This window comes from Ascaphus truei, chromosome 1 (assembly GCF_040206685.1).
Source record: "Ascaphus truei isolate aAscTru1 chromosome 1, aAscTru1.hap1, whole genome shotgun sequence".
In the NCBI taxonomy this organism is placed as follows: Eukaryota; Metazoa; Chordata; class Amphibia; order Anura; family Ascaphidae; genus Ascaphus; species Ascaphus truei.
In genome coordinates, this window is record NC_134483.1 from 183,990,709 (window position 1) to 184,013,217 (window position 22,509).

Genomic DNA, 22,509 nt, shown 5'->3' on the forward strand with positions numbered 1-22,509 from the left:
AAGTATCGAGGTTGCAGTTATGAAATCATTCTCAAGAATGATTTCATTGGCTGCCTTGGTCCCTGTGACGCTGCTGCAGCTCCAAAAAACTAAATTTTCGTTTAGTGAAACTGTAGCCAGCTTCAACTCCTGGCTTCAGAGACAGGGCAGTTGCTACCCTGACAACCAGTATTCAAATTGAATACTTTGTTTCTCATGGCGGCAGCACGCCCTCCCTCCGAAGCCAGCACCCTGAACGAGGCCTAAGGCCGCGGTCCCATTGTGCACTGTAGCACGCGCGCCAGGCGGGGGGAACGGCGCGTGCACAGCGCTTCACTGCGATCTGCAGTCTGGGACAAGAGTGCAGAGTTTGCTGGGGGGCTGGGGTTTTGGTCATGACCTCACGCGGCTGGTTCGCCCTCATTGGCTGAACCGACCACGCCCCCGTTGCAACTTCTAAATTCAATGTCTTTGAGAAAAACAGTAGTACAGCGCAGCTGCACATCCCGCGCGAAGGTGTGTACTGGGCCCAGCCCCATTGAGGGGATGTGTTTCTTCGCTCGGCGTGCGTTGTAGAAGGCACTGGGGCCGCTGCCTAAGGGTGATGCACCATGTACAGTGCCTGATATTGCAAGGGCGAAAATAATAATATACTTTCATATAGAAATGACAGTGTATGATGTGCCTGTCTTGTGGAGATTACAATCTAATGTTTGAGCCTGAGGCACAGGAAGATAAAATGACGTGCCAAATGTCTCAAGGAGCTGACACAGATTCAAACTGGGGAAACACCATTCAAAAGCAGTGCTAACCAGTGAGCGGCTTTAGATCTCCCAGTGAAAACAGTGACAGAACAGAGAGAAAACAATCGGAGATAGAGATATGAAGGAAAGACATGAGAGGAAAGGATAAAACAGAAAGGAGGAGCAATGAAGATAGAAAGAACAATATACAGGTTGAAATAAATAACAAAAGCATGGGCGTGTAAGGAAGGGAGATCGGGAGATGAAAAAAGGTGGATTTACAGAAAGGAGGGGAAGAGAAAGGAAGGGCAGAAGAAAAGGAAAGAAGTTGAGATAAAGTGAGAAGAAAGGATTAAAGAGATACAGTAAAGCAGGGCTGCACAACATACGGCCCGCGGGCCGCATGGGGCCTGTCTGGCCTCTCTGTGTGGCCCGCGATGACTCTGGCCGGGCGCCAGTTAATTAAATAAATTAAAAAAAAAAAAGTTTTTAAAAAATGGCGGCGATTCATCCCTCCTCCCTCCCAGCCCCTTCCCTCTCCCTCCCAGCCCCCTCTCTCTCCCTCCCAGCCCTCTCCCTCCCAGCCCCCAGGTTTTGCGGTGCGCGGGGGCAGCAGCAGCCGTGTGTTTTATTTTTTTCAATAGTAGGAGATGCCGGGGAGGTCAAAGCATGCCGGGGGCAGGGCTTAGTACTGGGGAGAGAGGATGTGCTGAGCTGATCTAAGAGAAAGGTGTGTGTGTGTGTGTGTGTGTGTGTGTGTGTGTGTGTGTGTGTGTGTGTGTGTGTGTGTGTGTGTGTGTAAAACGGGCTGGTGGGGGGTGGGTGTGAAAAATGGGCTTGTGGGGGGTGAGCTGCTGACAAGTGAGGGGGGTGGGCTACTGACAAGTGAGGGGGGGTGGGCTGCTGACATGTGAGGGGGGGTGGGCTGCTGTCAAGTGAGGGGGGGTGTGCGGCTGACGTGAGGGGGGGTGGGCTGCTGACATGTGAGTGGGTGAGCTGCTGACATGTGAGGGGGTGGGCTGCTGACATGTGAGGGGGGGGGCTGCTGACATGTGAGGGGCAGTGGGGGGAAGTGATGTGAGGTGCAGGGGGGGAGAGAGTGATGTGAGGTGCAGGGGGGGAGAGTGATGTGAGGTGCAGGGGGGGGAGAGAGTGATGTGAGGTGCAGGGGGGGGAGAGAGTGATGTGAGGTGCAGGGGGGGAGAGAGTGATGTGAGGTGCAGGGGGGAGAGAGTTATGTGAGGTGCAGGGGGGGGATACTGATGTGAGTTGAGTCATATTGAGGGAAGAGAGACATGGGGGGGGGGGGTGCTGACATGGAATGGGCTGGGGGGGTGTCGAGGGGGGTATTGTATGTTTGATGTGGAGGGGGGTATTGTGTGTTTGATGTGGAGGGGGGTATTGTGTGGGTGAGGGGGAGAGATGGGGGTATGAGAGATAGATGGGGAGTATCGTAAAGATTGATAGTGAGGGGTTCTGGGGGAGATATGAGGATGATGATGATGAGAGGTGCTGGAGGAGAGATGATGATGATGATTTAACCCGTGCAGCCCAAATTCTGCATCGCGCACGTGGTCACGCACACTATGGGTGGCCTCCAATTCTCTTTTATTTCATATATGCTGCCTGGTTGGACTACAAGGATAGCAATTAGAATTAGTTAGGATTTCAGTAATTTTTACTGTAATAAAGATACTATTCTTTATTTTTAAATTTGCCATTTAACTATTAGAGTGAACCATTAAAATTTTTAAACAGTAGCAATAATTGTAATTTGTATGTATTTTTTTAAATATGTTTATATTCTTTTCAAAATGTACTTTTAGAATTACTTTTTATCAGTATTGTTTAAACACTGCTTTTTGGGTATATTTCTAACTGTATGCAATGTCTTTCCATTGCTGACTACTCATTTTAAGAGGGTTTGTGACCTGTTGTCCATTCCCAACACTGTGTCACTAAGACAATGTGGCTGATAAAGTTACACAAGCTGTTTGCAAGTTTTTGTCCCGATGGTGGCCATCTTGGATTGGCTTTGTATCATGTATTCCAACACTGTCACTAAGACAATGTGGCTGATAAAGTTATACAAGGGGTTTGTAAGTTTTTGTCCCGACGGTGGCCATCTTGGATTGGCTTTGTATCATGTATTCCAGCACTGTGTCACTAAGACAATGTGGCTGACAAAGTTATACAAGGGGTTTGTAAGTTTTTGTCCCGGTGACGGCCATCTTGGATTGGCTTTGTATCATGCATTCCAATACTATGTCACTAAGACAATGTGGCTGATAAAGTTATACAAGGGGTTTGTATGTTTTTGTCCCGATGGTGGCCATCTTGGATTGACTTTGTATCATGCATCCCAGGTGACAGTGGTCACAGATGCAGCGCATTAATCCCACATCACCAGAGACCATTATACACACCAATGAAGAGCTTATTGACTGTATTTAAGAGCAAGTGTAGGATAGGGTACCAGATTCCTGACAAAGCTAGTTCTCTAGCGAAACGCGTCGGATCGAGGCAGATACCAAGACACGTGGAGGAGAGACGCTGAGCTGTTCGTTGCTTCTTGCGGCCGCAATTAGGAGCACCTGTGGCGGAGCGTCTCCATTCCAAACCTAATCGCGATTCCTGGAGAGGAAGGGGCGGTGAGATCATCATATGCCTGTACCTCTGATTCCTTATTGCCTAATAACTTCTTATACTTTGTAAGTGAGCACTTGTGAAGTGTTTTTTAATTCATTAAATTGTTGCACAGTTCGCGCTATGGTGTGTTCTTGTCCTCTGCTGTAGTGCACCCTATCCATCCCATCCTGGTCCCCTGACGCCCCTCTACGTGGGACTACTGTTCGTGTACACTTTATGTGTGAAATGCCTTTACTCACTGTCTGCTTGTGAGTATAACCTTTGCAGAATTTCATAGGATTATCATTTTTGTGCTATACAGTACTGTACTATTTTTGAGGTGTGCATCAGGAAGGCTTCTCCCTCCGGGTGCTGCCTGAATATATAAATGAGTTCACTTGCCTGGTGCTGCCACGCGGGACCTGTGGAGGAAGACGAGCCAGCCATTTTGTCCCTGGGGATCTGCAGTGGTGGTGGTGTCGGAACAGGAGGAGATCGCTTCTCCCTGGGAGATCAAGCCCACTGCTGGGCTGAGTGACTGTCAGAGTTCCCCCCTGTTGATCAGAGGCTGCCATCAGCGGGCGGGAGTGGTGAGGGAACAAACGTCTGAGCCCCGATTCGATCGGCCTATGTCCCAAAAACACCACCGAAAACTGATGAGCGAGGGGAAGCAGGGAGACGGTGAGCAGACACAAACAAAGGAAATAACAAAATCTCCCAAAGATCCCTCTTTAATTTCACTCCAACTGAAGTGCAATTAAAGAGGGATCTTTGGGAGATTTTGTTATTTCTTTTGTTTGTGTCTGTGTAATACTACCATCCCTTTTGCACCGGCTGTGCTTTGATTTAATTTTTCATCATTATGACTTGGTGAGCGGTTTACCACAAGTTATGTTAAAAAGATTGTGAGCAGAGCCTGCGCTCCTGCTGAAAGGATCGCCAGGCGCGTGGACCTGCCTCCTGCTGGTCGACCAACCATAGCTGTCGGGGGGCCTGGGAGGGAAGCGCCGTCAGTTGAGTACTGCTTCAGATCGCCGAGACCATGCAACAATTGGTCCGCAGGTGAGAGCAGCGGAGTCCCGAGAGTCCTGCAGAGATCTGCTGGAGCAATATCCCCACAGTGGTGCTCAGAAGCCCCTGTTGAGGTGTACCTAAGCCACGAAGTAAGACAGGGGTAAGGCAGCCATCCACACTTAAAGGTTACTGACAACAGTAAAAATAAAAAAGCTGGACAAGATAGCTGCCGCAGGCCTCTGAGAACATAAAGGGTGACTGCGAGTGGGTGGAGAGCGGAAGACTAGGTCCGACTGTTAGTACCAAACATCCAGAGACGACCTCCCCCCCCCAAAAAAAACCCCATAAATAAAAGCTCAGCCAGATCTTGCCTGAGTTGGACCTAACTTTTCCATTAGGCGGTACCCACGACCTAAGCAAAATCTCACCTGCAAGAAAAGACTTAGTGGGAACCTGCAATACAAAGACTGTATTTGACTTAATCTCATATTATTAAAAATCCAAAGGCGGGGTGCACACATGACGTGCAGCAAGATGGCTGCCTAATCCCATAGCTCTGTCCCAGGACTGCACATATCACCGCTATATGCTGCAATAAACCTGCAATTCTCCAACCTCAATCTCCTGCAATAATGTCGCGCAGCTCTGTGTCCAAGATCGTGCCTTCCAAGGTTAAGAAAACCCGCTCCGCAATGGTGCATCCGACTTCTTCCATCGACAGCATGGACCGTCTCAAGCAGCTCAAGGTGGCGCCTGAACACAGGGCAAGTGGGAATCAGAAACGGAGGAGGGACCTGCTCCCTTACATTCCACCGAGCAAGATATAGATGAACTCTGTGAAACTAAAATCAGCATTTCAGTCAGAAATCCAGAAGGCAGTTGAGGAGCTCCGTGGAGATCTTGCCCAAGTGGAAGAGCGTACTACTGAATTGGAGTCCAGGGTCATGGAGATTGGGGAAGTTCAAGACTCTTTGGCACAAGACATGGCCACTATGAGGAACCAGATGCCAGAATTTAGCGAGTTACAAGAAGAGCAGGACAACCGCTCTCGGAGGAATAACATCAGGGTCCGGGCTATACCGGAGGAGGTAGATTACCTCAATGACTTTCTGATGCAAGTATTTACCATGCTACTATATGCCCTGACTTAACTGAATCCCAAATGCTAATGGACAGAGCACACAGATCTCTAAGGCCTAGGGCCCCTAATCAGGACAAACCAAGGGATGTGATGCTGCGCCTCCATTATTACCGTACAAAGGAATCAATCATGATGGCGACTAGAAACTGTGAGGTTATTGAATTTGACTCCATAAAACTATAATTGTCCCCAGATCTGGCGGCAATTACACTGCAGAAACGCAGAAATTTAAAGAATGTCACAGAAATCCTACGCAACTCTGGAATCAGATACCAGTGGGGTTTCCCCTTTCGCCTCATGGTGCTCAAAGGAGGCACCCAAATCTCAATCAAAGATTCAAGTGAAGCTCACAACTTTCTGGCAAAATTGGGGCTTCAGGTGCAGCCCTCGGATACGCAGGGAGAGGGATCAGCCCCGAAAAGACCATCTGAAATGGGTCAAGGTGGGATCCCAGAAAGGCATAGAACACCCGGCGGAGGGGCCAACATAGGGTATGGCCGCAAGACTTGATTACTATGAGAGGGATACCCCTCCCCCATAAAGAGAAAAGAAAAAAGACAACCCATAAGATAAGGGGAACTGTTAGTATAACAGATAAAGGGGCAATCCATGACCCAGCCTATGAGCCGGCTCTGTGTAAAGCACCTTGGGCCTCATTGAGTCGAGAACATGAACATATTGGTGTTGTGCTACAAGACGTTGCCACTGTTGGCCAGTATGATATAGATTGCTTTCATGCACTTGTAAACATGTAAGTTGTGGGACAGACCTTGCCATCATTTAAATATGGGTTCTTTTACTAAATGAAGGGAGAGGTGGGTAGAGTAACATGAGTAAAGAAGGTTGCCAATTGTTTAAGACACAAATTCCTGGGTTTGTGGATGGGCGGCTGCAGGTGTTACGTCACGGGTGTTTGACCCGAGTTATTGTTTGACTCATGCCAATAAGTTGGCAAAGCATGAGTCCTGAATGTTTGGGACACCCAGTGAGCCCAAACTTTTTTCTTTGAATGTTTTAGTTTTGTACAGTTGTTATTGTTCTCTCTTTCCATATGTGTTTCCCCTCGCCTTCAATAACAGTAAGGTTATAAGGTTCCAACATAATGTTCTCAATAACATGTATTTTCCAGTTACTAAATCAGCTAGACTCAGGGTACCAGAAAGGAATTAGCTATTAGCTTTCAACCACCATAATGGGTACCCTTGAAAATACTATCCTATAATGTTAAAGGGCTAATGTTAACTATTAAAAAGAGCTTGCAGATGTTATCTTTTTACAGGAGACTCACTTTCCCAGGTGACACCAGCCCACCTTTTTACATAAACAATTCTCCCAGGTAGTTTACTCATCTGCGGTAGTCAAAAAAAGAGGTGTGGCCATAGCTTTCAATAACACCCCCTTTCAATTAGAACTAAAAAAACATAAAGAAGGGCTATTTGTTCTCTTGACTGGGTGGATAGGTGGGACGGAGGTCACGCTGGTCAATATTTATGCCCCAAACTCAGCAAGGATCCCCTACTTTGAAAAAATTCTAGACCTAATCCAGAAATTTAGAAACGTCAACTTAGTCCGATCCCCTAAAGTAGATAGATCTGGCGCTCCCGAGTCAAGAACAAATCGCCCCAACTCGCAAGAGTCAAGATTGTGTAATGATGCACTCACCACAAACAAGGTGTGACCGTGAGGCCGAGGTGGGGATTTGATAAACGCCAACCTAAAGCCGCGAGGGCGCGTCTGGAGTGTAGATAGGTTGAGGTAGCTGGGTCGGGGTACGAGAGGTCAGGATGGTCAGTGATACTTGCTGAGGCTCTGGATTGGAGAGGTACGGATCATTGCAGGTACTTTAGACAAGGTCGGGATTGGAGAGGTACGGATCGTCGTGGGTAAATCGGGGTCAGGTGTGGAGAGATATGGATGGTCGTTGGTAAGCCAGGTCAGGAGCGGTGAAGTGCTGAATCCAAAGAACAAGCAAGGTCAGGCAACACGGAACAAGACAGGCAAGGCTCAGACAGGAGGCAAGACTGCAGTGAACACAGCGCACATAAACAAGGTTATGCTTAGCCAATGTGCCAGAGGGTAGGCTGAGCATATATAGGAAAAACAGACCAATGAAGAGGAAGCATACTCCCTAGTATGCATAAATGAGGTTGGCTGATGGAGACAAGACAGGTGAATTCTATTACACAGCAGAACGGAGGAGACTCTGTGCGTGGGTGCCACGCATACCGGCTGCGCGATGGTGATGTCACCGCATGAGCGAAGCCAGTAGGAGGGACCAGCTGGGATGGCATTTAGTGCCGAGTGAGGTCCGTGCGTGCCCCTAGAAGGTACGCTGGTAATAACTGGTCTACGAGATGTGCTGCAGGAGGCAACAGAGGCAGGACACCTGATCGCGGGTCTGGGTAAGCCAGGAGCGTGCCGGGATTGGCGCGGATGGCGGATCCTCACAGATTGCTGGCTAAGCTGTTAGTGAAATCACAGACTGTCGATATATGGAGGTCTCTTCACCCAAGCGAAAGAGACTACACATTCTATTCTGCCCCCCACAAGTCATACTCTAGAATTGACATGATCTTGACAGATGCTAGACTGGTGGATAAAACTCCTAAAGCTACCATACATACAATTATATGGTCAGACCATGCGTTAATAGATATTACAATCCGATATCACAATCCTGAATTTATCCGCTCCTAGTGTGGCTGGCCAATGGAGACTTAATGAGTCTCTTTTTAGTGTCCCGGTCATGGTTATTCCCCTAAATGAGGACATCAAATTCTATTTTGCAAACAACTACTCCCCCGAAGTCCCTGTTTCCACTATTTGGGAGGCCCACAAACCCGTCATAAGAGGTGCACTTATGGGAGTACCCTCGAATAGGGACAAAAAATAGGATAAAAAAAACTGAGGAGTTAACCTTAGAATTAGTGAAACTTGAAAAGAGTCACAAATCTATTCAATCGGCCTAGATATTGGCAAAAATAATCAGAACCAGAGGGGAATTAAACCTTTGCTTGACAAAACAGCAAGCTATGAGATGGATGTCTCAAAAATACTACGAGAGGGGGAACAAGGCCCACACTATGCTAGCTAGGAAGTTAAGAGGCTTGGGGAGTCTGGGAGGTGTCCAGGCTATAAAACTAAAGGATGGGGTACTGTCGCATGATCTGGTCAAAATAGAAGAATTCAGAAAATTTTATCAAGATCTATATGGTAGGACTAATACAGTCTCACACCCACTCCACAGAACCAGTCTCTCCCACTTCCTACAATCAAGTCACCTTACCACACTAGCACCAGAACAGGTATTGAAACTTAACCAAAAATATAATGTGAAGAAGTAGTGTCGTTAATTAAAGGCCTTAAAAACGTTAAATTTCCTGTTCCGGATGTTTTTTCTGTTATAGACTACAAAAAGTTCTCTAAAATGATCACCCCCAAGCTTACTACCCTATTTAATACATTTATGGAAGGCGAGGCCATTCCTGACACTATGTCTTCAGCCAATATAGTGGTGATACCCAAAAATGGAAAAGACCCTACTAACTGTTCGAGCTACCACTCTATCTCCCTTATAAATACTGACTTATTTAGTGTACCATGACCAGGTGGGTTTTCTTGCCTCCAGACAAGCCGCAAACAATGTACGTCGTATAGTAGACCTGACCCACTCGGCAAATGCGGTGGGTACCCCTCTTCTCTGCCTATCTCTAGATGTCGAAAAAGGCCTTTGATAGACTCAACTGGGATTTCTAATTCTCTGTACTAAAATATATGGGTTTTACAGGTCGATTCCTACAAGCGGTCAGAGGTCTCTATCAACACCCTTCATCTAGAGTTAGATGTGCCGGCCTTGTCTCTGATAGAATCCAAATAACTAATGGCACTAGACAGGGCTGTCCCTTATCCCCGCTACTGTTTGTGCTCTTAATAGAGCCTATGGCAGCTAATATTAGACTGAATCCCAACATCTTAGGGGTAACTATAGGAAAAGTTAATTACAACATTTCCTTATTCGCGGACGATGTGTTCTTGACCCTCACATGCCCCTTAATATTCCTCCCGATCCTCTACCAATCTCTTGAGGACTTTGGAAGTAGGCTGGGCTTTAAAATCAATCACACCAAATCCCTGGCATTGGCAGTGAACATGCCAAGTGACACCGTCAAGCTTCTCAAATTTAACTTCGATTTGTCATGACAAACTCATTACATCCCCTATCCCGGAATTAAAGCTACAGTTCAAGTTGGCGTTTAAAAAATAAAATCCTATTCAATACGTGCAACAATACAATCTGCACACTGACAAGTGATTAGCTAAGATGCAGATCGATCCGTTCTCCTGTAATCAATTGCTTGCTCAGGATTATTTAATTCAGTTCTTGCACAGCATTTTGGGCAATTTAGTCCTGGAATATGATTGAATGGGCAGTTAGTAGATACAATTGGTGCATTGCTAGAGAGAGGGCGTGGCTCAAGAGCCAGAGTCTTTCAGAAGGGGAAGGGGGCTGTCACTTTGGAAATGCTTCCTACATTAGAAACATTAAAATGGTCTTTAAAACATTTTTTTTTAAATGCTACAAGTATTTTCTCATAGTACAGAACTGATTTATTAGAACAAAAAACACACACGTAGGTTATTGCTTGAACTGCTGCTTTAATGTTACAAAAAATCATATGAAACCGTATACAAATTTAATTACCCAAAACGAGTTACAAATCTGAAGAAATATCTGGAATCCTGGAGCAAATACAATATCTCATGGATTGGCAAAATACTATCTATTAAAATGAATCTCCTTCCACGTATATTGTATTTTTCCCGCACTCTCCCCATTAAGATTCCACTCAAAGAGCTAGTGGACCTCCAATCCAGCATTACCAAGTTTGTATGGAACAAGAAACGCCAAAGTGTCAAGAGAGATGTACTATATAGGCCCTTGAAGATGGGGGGGGATTAGCCCTCCTCAATCTTCTGAAATACTATAATCCCTCCCAGTTGAAAACTGGAGAATCTGGGGCGCTCCCTATATAATTGAGAAACTCTAAATTAGAGTGAAGTGAAGAACATAGGGTGAACAGAGGACAAGGACCAATTGATATAACACAAAAAGAGAGGAATAATTGAGTGTACTCCCAGTTGAGTCAGCTTCTGCTATGGAACTCGGATTCGCAATCAAGAGGATGGGTAGATATAGAGAATGCTGAGTCCAAACCAGCAGACATCAAAACCCTTTTGTGGCTTACCAAATCTAATAGACCGCCTAATACCCTATCCCACCCAGTGATTAGGCACTCGCTGACAGTCTGGGACTGCCTGAAATTTAAATTGAAACTCACAACAGTGTGTTCCCCTATGATCCCGCTCTACGACAATCCGGACTTTGACTCTGGTAGAGCGACAGGTGCATTCCAAGCCTGGAGGGCTGCCAGCATTGTCAAAGTAGGAGATCTGTTCTCTTCCAATAGGTTTATCTCATTCCCAGAATTACAAAAAAATAGAAACCTGCTCCCCCTCTGAGATATTTCGCTACCAGCAGGTAAACCATTTTGTCACACAATATTATAGGGTTTAGGTGTCCCCTGCTTCAACGTATTTTGAAACACTTTATAGAAACCGAGCTCTGGAGAAAAGTATGATATCCACCCTATACCATATTCTAATGAGCTCTGATGGAGGTGGCAAATATCTCTATATGTTGAAGTGGGTGGAAGAACTAGGAGAAGTCCTTGATGACGAAGATTGGGCAGATATATGGGAAGCTGCAGGAAAAGCTTGATATGCATTGTGATAAAAGAGAAATCCTACAAATTACTATTTTGCTGGTATATGACACCGGTTAGGCTCCATACGATATTTAACTCCCATTCGCAGTCTTGTTTTAGAGGCTGTGGACAAAACGGTTCAATATCACATATTTGGTGGAGATGCCCAAAACTGTCCCCACATGAAAGCTCATCTTCCAACTTATCAATAGATTGTTAAATGTTAATTTGAGACCCGACCCATGGGTTGCCCTCTTGGGAAGACCAATTCAATATATACAGAGAGCCTCAGCCAAGTTGATCGCCCATATCATGTCTGCCACCAGATGCTGTATTGTGGCGTCCTGGAAAAAAACACAGGAAACTCCCTCTCTAGGCATGGTTAAATGTAGGATATGCATATCTCTGTTATGGAGAAACTCACAGCATTCCTGAGAGAGAACTACCATAAGTTTTCCCAGATCTGGAACCCCTGGTTTGCCAGAGAAAGGGCAGAGAGACAATAGGGACCTGACCTTTATATAGGTTGAAAATCTCGCTCCCCCTAAGGTTGTTCGGGCAAGGCTTGGAACAGTGAGTTTTTCTTATAGATATTAGATACTGGAAAATAGACAACTTAAAAACCTAAAGCTGATAAAGAAGGTGATTTCTACAACTTTGCCCTATCCTCTCTTGATCTACATGTCCCTCTTTATCTCTGCCGTTGTCGCCCTTCTAACCCCAGACCTTGGATAAGCTGCCAGACATGTATGCTGTGTTCCTGCACTCAGTCCTCTGAACACCTCTGGAGGAAATATCACTCTCGCAGACTTCCTTCACTAAAAATATATCCTATCCTGTTTCAACTCGGCTTTCTCTCAGCCTAAACAAACCGACTTTTCTTCACTAATCAACACGCACAAGTCTAACATGTCACAGGAGACCAGTACTTTAACACCAAAACCACCGGGATCCCTAGCACCAGGCAGGACAAAGTTGTAGAATAAAATGGAATTTATTCTGGCACGCTGTAGGTGGACGCTCACAGAGGTATGGAAGGGAGACTGATTATAGTGAAATTAAATAAGCCTTTTTTTGCGCCTTTCCTTAACATCAGGAAACCATCCAAACAAGGGGTAAACAAAGCTTCTATTCACTTGGGAGTATTTCTAGTGAAATACTATGCAGTTCACAACTCCCTTAGATAAGCATGTCTCCCAGCCCCAAACATATAGCATGAATTAAGCAGATATAAGAAGTCTCATAAATGAAAGTCTTATCTGTTCCTTGTGGTTTGGAGGGAAAATCTTCTCTGTCCCTGGTTCAGCTCCCTTTTCCTCAGGGTGTGTCAGCATTCAGGTTTAGAAGTTTCCCCTGTGTCTTGAAAGCAGCTCTGCTGTTTTCTTCTGGCAGGGCTCAAGACTGTTTGTCTCCAAGTTCAGCTCAGGTGTGAGCTAAGGAGTCTCACTTCCTGTCTCAAAAGACAGGCTTTTCTAAGCAATCTAATCAGGCAGATGGTGTTTGTTAATTGACTACCAGCAGTTAACCACCACACTGCTGGATTAGAGGCACATTACCTGAACAGGGATAACTCCCCTGTTACACACGCCAGCAGACAAACAAAGATGTACAAGACACGATATAATACCAACTGGGGGCCTGGGGAGTAGCCTCTAGCCTCACTAGGTGCAGGGGCCTGCTTCAAGAAGGCTTGTCCTGTCCGCTTCTCGTCAGGATCTGAGTGCTAATCACACACAGCAGCCCCTCTGAGATATATCTCCAGCTGGTCACTGTAAAGATCAAACTCCTTTACAGAATGTCTTTCTGTCTCTCAGATAGTCCTCTGAGGGTAGATCTCCACACTCCTTCCCAGAGTGTCTGTCTGGAAGTAGAACTAACTCTCTGATCTGCAGCACCCTTTTATATATCCCTCTGTGGCTATAATTTACATGGGAGGGGGCTGCTGGACATTGATTAAGTTTGAGTCACAACAGCCAGAGGGCATGCTAAAACCCATCCCTGATTACGCAAATCTTTTCATGTCGGTATGGGAAGATGATCAAATTTGGTTAATTGCAGAGCTGAGTGCGAATTTTGTCCTATGGCGGAGATTTATCTATGATGTCTTTTTTATCTGGAGGGGAGATGAGGAGAGTCTTTTAAAATTTATTTCATATATCAATGATAATGATCTCAATTTAAGATTCACTTGTGACTACAGTAAGAATAGAATTAATTTCCTCGATCTGGTAATTTACATAGAAGAAGGTATTATCAAAACAATGACACATTTTTTAAAGACGTTGACAAAAATAATTTTATACTACAAACCAGTTGTCACCACCCGAGTTGGCTTCGTAACGTGCCATATGGGCAATTTAGAAGAATGAAAAGGAATTGTACAGATGAGACAAATTTTAAGAATCAAACTAAATTTCTCGAAGAAAGATTTTATGAGAAAGAGTACAATAAAGAAATTGTTCAATCAGCGATACAAAAAGTGGAAAATTTAAAAAGGGATGATTTATTGGTGGATGTATGTAAGAAACAAAAACAAGACAAGAATGATTTTAATTTTTCATTTATTACAAACTATAACAGACAAGCTGGAATGATTGTGAACATTGTAAATAAATACTGGCACCTAGTTAAAAATGATAAAATTATAGGAGATATGGTTCCGGACAAGCCAGTTGTTATATTTAAAAGAGCAAGAACACTCAAAGATCAACTTGCACCTAGTGCACTGTCTAAAAATAAAAATAATTTAACATCAAATAGATGGTTACCCACGATTAAAGGCTTTTTCGGTTGCACAACATGCAAAGCTTGTACATATCGTGCCACTGATAAATATGAGTTTGTTTCAAATGTAACAAAGAAGAAATACACGATCAATAAACATATTACTTGTAGAACTAATTTTATTATTTATCTCATTGAGTGTCCATGTGTGTTACAATATGTTGGTAAAACAAAGAGACACATGAACATTAGAATATTAGAACATATTGGCAATGTTAGACGTAAATTAATGACCCATCTTTTGTCTGAACATTTTATTAGTAAACATCAGGGCGACATATCGGGTTTTAAATTTAGTGCCATTGAACATGTTCTCCCCCATTGGAGAGGGGGAGACAGAGATCTGGAATTAACCAAAAGAGAATCCTTTTGGATATTCACACTAAAGACGTTAGTTCCAGATGGCCTAAATGCTGAGCTCGATATAGGAGTATTTCTATAAGCTTTTTAATTAATGTGTTTCTTCCCTAAAGTCCATATTTTTAAATTTTTTAATTCATAATACTGCTAATGATATTTGTAATATTTTTTACTATTATATATTTTGAATGTTTATTTTAAATCTATTTTTAAAGTTGTTAGATGTATTGGATGCTAATTATATCTTCTCTTTTCTGTTTTGTTCTCTCATATGACTATTAGGTTTCAACAATCGTCGTTTTTAAAGATTTTTTTGGAATTAGATATAATATATTTATGTTGGTTTGGGGGGCAACATAACCATTCAATAGATATGTTTTATGCTATGTGTTAATACCACCTGGTTTATATATAATTAAATTCACACATACAGAGTTAGTTAATTTTGTTTTGTTACTATGTGATATTACAGATCTATTAATATATCCTTTAAATTGCCACTAATGCACACATTGACATAAAGTTACGGATCATATAATAAGAATCATATGTTTTAGATTAATTATATACTTACAGATATTTGATTGATTATAATTATGTTTGCGCCGTGTTGTCACCAATCGTAGCTGTTATTTTTTGATCTGCACCCTGGCTGTTTTCTCTTTTCCTTGAGATCGCTGACTTATATACCACACCTCCAGATTGGCAAGAAATTTAGTTCTAGATTGGCACAAATTCTCCTTTTTCTACTTTGCTTGTGAGTAGGAATTTGGAAGCACACTCTTTATTTATTATCACATTACTGTATTACACTATCCACATTTCTTCTTTTTTTGGGCACCCGGCGACGCTCCCCTGGATCTCCATCAACAGTGCATTTCCTAGACTTCTGAAACAGTCTTTTCTACAGGGTCGGGTGATAAGTGGTTTTGCCTTTATTTCACTTATTTATGTGTTATATTCACTGTTTATTATACATATTGATTGTTTAATATTTGATATATTTAATTTATCACATCACTTTTTTGGGTGCAGTAGAGCGCCATCTAGCGTTCTTTATATTGTCCGGTCTCCTCTGTAACCCTGGAACCCGATGGCTCCAAATGCAGGGGAGTGGTGATCAGGTCGGTGGGTGGCGGCGCCAATGGCACCTCCACCAAGGCAACTACCTGACTTGGTCTCTGTGTGGCTGTCACCACTGGAGCATCTTCCTCCTGGGCAACTGCCCACCTTTGGCTCCGTGTGACGGCTGCCACAGGAGCATCCTCCTCGGCATAACAGCAGATTAAACGCCCAGGTCGTTGCCAAGTAGAATGTCGGTGTCCAAGCCAGGCAACACTCCAACATCTCTCAATCCTCGACCGGCACCCCAGTCAAGGAATACTCGAGCAACATGTAGGGACCTGGAGACACAATCTGGCATTTTCACCTGCATCCCTGTCCCTGGGAGGAGGTGCTGTGGGCTGATTATATCTGGTCACACCAGAGTTACTGTAGCTCCAGTGTCCATCAGGCCAGCCGCCTGCCAACTGCCTATGGCCACTGGGTGCAAATATCTCCGTCGGGCATCATTAGCTTCCAGCCCGACAGCTGCAACTCAATGTCCATCTGGCTCCAATGCAGTGCCGCTGGTAGATGTTGTGGGGACCACTGGTTGAGTCCTCTGCTGTACCTGCTGTACGGCTTCCCTTTGCTCCACCATTGGGATCAACCTCACGCAGGCGATCGGTCTTGCCGCTTGGGAACGTTGCCCTGGATCGGGGTTGCTAGATCGGAGAAAGTAGGGGCAGTCCACCTGCAGATGCCCTAGCCAGTTACACTGGAAGCACCGGTACCTTTGGACCACCTCAGCAACCCTGGCTGCATCCCCTTCGGCACTAGACTCTGTCCTCCATGACTTGGTGGTGGGGGAAGGGTCTGCCACTTTCGGTGCTCACGCAGCCTGCACGGGAACCGGGTTCAGGACCCGCTTTCTGTAATGGGGCCGAGTGGTAACATACTCGACCGCCATGATGACGGCCTCCTGGTAGGTGGATGGCTTGGGGTCCATCACCCACTCCCGCACCTCTGGTATACATTTCAACAGGAACTGTTCTCTCACGAGCAGATCCAGCAGCTCCTTAAACGTGGCTGCCTTACTGCCCTCCACCCACTGACGACTACAGTGGACTAGCCGGGCAGCAAACTCAACATGGGTGTCCTTCGCGCCTTTGTGCATTGCGCGAAACTGCTCGTGGTACGCCCCAGGGTTGAGGGGATACCGCCTTAACAGGACTGCCTTCACGTAGGGATTGTCTTCCCCTTCCTCCCCCTCAATCTCGGGGAAGGCCACTTGCGCCTTCCCACTCAGTTGGGGACCCAAGTACTTTATCCAGGACCCCTCCGGCAACTCGTGTTGCTTACACTGCTTCTCGAAGTCCCTCAGAAATGCGTCAATATCATCAGTGCCATCCACAAACTTTGTAAAACTGCTGTATGACACCTTGCGCTGGTGGCCTTGCGGACCGCCACTCGGAGCAGGGGTGTTGGGGCACCAGCGGAGGATAATCTGCATTTGGTCAGCAGATGTGGTATCAGGCCCTAGAAGGGCAATCATAGCCTTTGCACTGTCCGATGGGGTTGGGACCACTGCTGGGGCGACCATGGGAGGGCTTGGATCCGCCACTCAGTGGATAACATGGGATGCAGTCCCCTCGGCAGGATATACAGCTTCGTCCGCTGCATTGATCCCCGCCGCGTCATCCTCGTACTGCTCCAGGCCCTTTGCAAGGACTTACTTGGTGCGGCCATCAGTTGGCAGCCCGTACTGGTCGCTTAGGGAAACCAGCGCAGCTCTGGTCCATTTCTGAAAATGCCCTTTTTCTCCAGACATTTTCCAAATTTAGTTGAACTAATATAAAGGTGATTGCATAGTAAACTATCAGGTTTGTACAACGTTTGTCTGGAACAACTTTTCCTGCAGTCTTGAAAATTCAAGACCGTCTTTGAGCTGGGATTTCCCGCAAGAAATCCCAACACAAAGCCTAGCGATCCCACCGCTATGCCACCAGAAAAAGCCTGTCACGGGAGACCAGTACTTTAACACCAAAACCACCGAGATCACTAGCACCAGACAGGACAAAGTTGTAGAATAAAATGGGGTTTATTCTGGCACACCAGCAGAGAAACAAAGATGTACAAAACACGATACAATACCAATTGGGGGCCTGGGGAGTAGACTCTAGCCTCGCTAGGTGCAGGGACCTGCTTCAAGAAGGCTTGTTCTGTCCGCTTCTCGTCCAGGATCTGAGTGCTAATAACACACAGCAGCCCCTCTGAGATATCTCTCCAGCTGGTCACTCTAAATATCAAACTCCTTTACAGAATGTCTCTCTGTCTCTCAGATAGTCCTCTGAGGATAGATCTCCACACTCCTTCCCAGAGTGTCTGTCTGGAAGTAGAACTGACTCTCTGATCAGCAGCACCCCTTTATATATCTCTCTATGGCTATAATTTACATGGAGGGGACTGCTGGACATTGATTAAGTTTGGGCCACAACAGCCAGAGGGCATGCTAATACCCATCCCTGATTAAATCAGTCTGTGCAATACAATGTCTCACCTCCCCCCAGGAGTCCCGACACCTAGCTGTCCCTAATCCTATCAATTCTATAGAAAGCTTCAACATAGAAATTATAGTAAGAATGCAATATCTCATTTGCCTTCTGGTAGGGCTGACACTCAAAGAACAGAAGAATAGTGATTCATGAAACTGTGGGATTGCATTTACAGGTAATAACAAATCCAGACTTTGAAATACATTTACACATTCCCTTGTGCTTCCCCAGATGTTAAATACATTTGGTCAAAGTAAGCCTTACAAAGGTGGCCAAGTTACATATATTTAGGGGTAGCTAGCTGGGCTTCATAACAGTTTTGTGATGCCAGCAACCCCTACCGTCACATAACCCACGCAGACTCTTCTCGGTCTTTGACTCCCTACTCAGACCACCCTCTACTGCCTGTTTTTCTTCCTCCATCTCATCTCAGGACTTTGTGGATAGAAAAACCTCTTATGGCGCTGAGGGTAAGTGGCTGGAACAAGAGTCTTGTGCTGAGGTTTCTATTAGATAAGCTCAGAGAGGGAGACAAGAGAAATACAAACAACACAATAGTGTATTATCCTTTAGACAATATAAGACATATGGATGGAAAAATGGAGCAATTTATTAGTTAAAACAATTGTGACTACAATTGAAGTAAAACATGAACTGTAAAATAAACAGTGGATGATCTTCTGTTAATAAAAGAAATAGGGGCTTCCCAGCACTTGGGCAAAGAGAAGCCTTGCTGCTCCACCAGAGGTAAAACCGAAATCCTACTCACCGTCCTGGAGTAGGACATGTGCATTGGTACGGGGTCTTTAGCCAGGGGTAGCCGTCTGCTGTGGGGTACCGGACGTCTGCTTGCAGCGTGCGGGGAGATTTCAGGAATACTCGTGCATTCAACAACACCGCGTGAATTTCGCGCGTCTCCTCCGCTGACGTCACCGCCGGATTGACTCAGCTACGGTGTCCCTGGATGACCAGAATACCTTCCTACGCTTTTCGAAACACTCGATCACGTGTTTCTTCGTCAGGGAATGAATGCTACACGGGTTAGGCTTCCTTATATACCCCCAATGTTCTAATTGATCAGTGGGAACTCCCAGAAAGGCGGGTCCAAAAGATAATGAGTCCATAATCATTTGCCTTGATCATATCATTAGTGCAAGGAGATATAGAGACACAAGATAGTTAAATAATTAAATAAATAAATGAATAATTGCTGCAAGGATAAATACCCTGCAAATTTTTTTTATATATACAACATACATAACAATAGAATAACAGATACAAATAACTCACATGAATAACGATTGGTTTTTGTGCTGTTGTTTCTTGAGACCATATTTGTTTGTTAAAACCCAATTGATGCCCAATATAATTAATTGGATTGATTATTGGTGAAAGGGTTGATTGGTTATAGATGTTAACCAAGAAGTCAAAGTAAATACAGCACCTTAACCAAGGCCATACATGTGTGTAATACAATACGATCTATAAATATTAGAATGCAGATGTTTTAACAATTGCTAATACAGTAATACCAACACTTTATCTGCATAATGGAGTCTACAACAAAGTGGATCAAATAAACATATTTCTATCCAAAAAAATGTTATCTAAATTTTTTTAAACACTATTAAGACTATTATATAATAATACAGACAATTGAACAGTTTAATCTGATAATTTCACAATTTAGTCTGTTAATTATATGTTTCATAGTGGCCAGAAAAATGACACGTTTGATGTAATAAACATCAAATAATGTCATTTGTAAAACAATACATATGTATAGGACCACTAAATAAAGTCCTATTTGGAAATGGTCAAAGTGGAGAGGCACATCTCACATGGACAGGGAGGGATTCCCAGAGTCAAATGAAACATGAAAAAACTTAATGTGATTACTATTTTATATGTGTGTTAATACATTAATTATAATTAGTAGTGCAACTATTTAATTCTCATTAGTCTAATAAATAAGTAAATACAAAATCAAATTATAATAATATAAGTGTAAAAACATTATAATAATATAAGTGTAAAAACATTAAATAATTAAATGTGTAATATATTATAAATTAAATTTAATTTGGTGTACTAACTTGATTTGTGTATTTATAATTGTAACAACATTGAATTATTGAATATGTAATAAATTAAATTAATTTAGTGTACTAACTTAGTTTGTGTATTATTAGTGATATACTTAGTGATATGTGATACTGGCTAGGCGCATCCACATTGGTAAGAGTGTCGGCGGACAAGCTCTAACAAACTTAATATATATGTGGAAAATGGTAATGTAGATGTATAATTTATGAAATTATTTGAGAAATGCTATTATTTGAGAAATGATGTCAAGTCGAATTCCACATTCAGCCCAAGAGGGCTGAGAGTTTTCAATTCAAATATCCAATAGGATTCTCTCCTGGAAATTATGTTAATTTTATCCCCCCCTCTTTGGCTGAATGTGGGACATTCAATAGCATGTCATTTTATTCCCATTTGACTTTGTGCATGTTTAAGTTTGAAGTGGAGTGACACATTATGGGCCTCAAAGCCTCTCCTGATATTGTATATGTGTTCTCCTAATCTTCTCTGCAGTGTTCTGCCTGTGCGGCCCACATATTGTAAGCCACACGGGCATTCCAGCAAATAGATGGCAAATTGGCTATGGCAATTGATGAGTGTTCTGATTGCATATTCTTTTGATGTAATATTAGAAACAAATTTTTGTACTTTGACACTATATTGGCATGCTATGCATTTGGCACAAGGGAAATAGCCTTTGATGCTATCTCTTATGTGTGGGACATCTCTGCTGAAAGGACAACTTGGGGATATTTTTGTTTTTAAATTATTCGCTTTTCTAAAATAAATCTCCGGCTTATCTTTCAAAAAATCTTTTAGTATGTCATCTTGCCGTAACAAACCCCAGTATTTCTCAAATGTTTTGACTAGTTGGGGTGCAAGTGAACTGTATTTTGTAATAAAGGCCACTGTATTACCTGTTGTGGTTGTCTTATCTTTTGGTTTATATTGTAACAGGTCTGACCTTGTCATAGCTGTGACGGTCTTAATGGCATTGTCCAACTGATGTTTATTGTACTCACGGTCAATGAATTTTTGTTTTAATTCTTGTGCTTGGGAGTCAAAGACAGCGGGGTCAGTGCAGTTGCGTTTAATTCTGACCAGTTGTCCTTTGGGGATGTTTCTAATCCAATTTGGATTATGATGACTACTGGCCAGTAAATAGGTATTCGCCTGTACTGGTTTGTAGTAAGTTTTTGTTTTTAAGATGTTGTCTTCTGTGTATAACTGTAAATCTAGAAACTCAATACAGTTAGTACACAGACAGGACCCCCCCAAACAAAAATAACGTCGTCTATGTAGCGCCGCCATAGGATGAGGTTAATCCCAAGAATCCCTATCTTTTATATGATACCAAAAATCCACAAGGATATTAACAGACCACCTGGTCGCCCGATAATTTCGGGTATTGGATCAATTACTTCTGCATTGTCAGAGTATATTGACCACCACTTGCAAAAACATGTAACTAATCTGCGTTCACATCTAAGGGACACCACACACATTTTGCAAATCTTGGGGGATCTTCCCTGGCAATCAAATTATATCATTGTCACAGCCGATGTAACATCGCTTTACACCGTGATCTCACACTCTAAGGGATGTGAAGCAGTACAATCAACATTAGAAAGTGACAAATCTATGTCCATTCCACTGGTCAAATTCTTGATGGAGTCCATAAATTACATACTTAGACATAACTATTTTTCATTTAAAGATCAATTTTATCTTCAGACATGTGGCACCGCCATGGGTACGAAGTTCGCCCCCAGTTACGCAAACCTATATATGGGTAAGTGGGAGGACGACACCATCTGGTCCAATGAAGAGCTGGGGGCGAACCTCATCCTATGGCGGCGCTACATAGACGACGTTATTTTTGTTTGGGGGGGTCCTGTCTGTGAACTGGAATCATTTAAAATGTACCTTAATAACAACGATAGAAACTTGGTCTTTACATTTAAAGAAAGTACTAACTGTATTGAGTTTCTAGATTTACAGTTATACACAGAAGACAACATCTTAAAAACAAAAACTTACTACAAACCAGTACAGGCGAATACCTATTTACTGGCCAGTAGTCATCATAATCCACTGCACTGACCCCGCTGTCTTTGACTCCCAAGCACAAGAATTAAAACAAAAATTCATTGACCGTGAGTACAATAAACATCAGTTGGACAATGCCATTAAGACCGTCACAGCTATGACAAGGTCAGACCTGTTACAATATAAACCAAAAGATAAGACAACCACAACAGGTAATACAGTGGCCTTTATTACAAAATACAGTTCACTTGCACCCCAACTAGTCAAAACATTTGAGAAATACTGGGGTTTGTTACGGCAAGATGACATACTAAAAGATTTTTTGAAAGATAAGCCGGAGATTTATTTTAGAAAAGCGAATAATT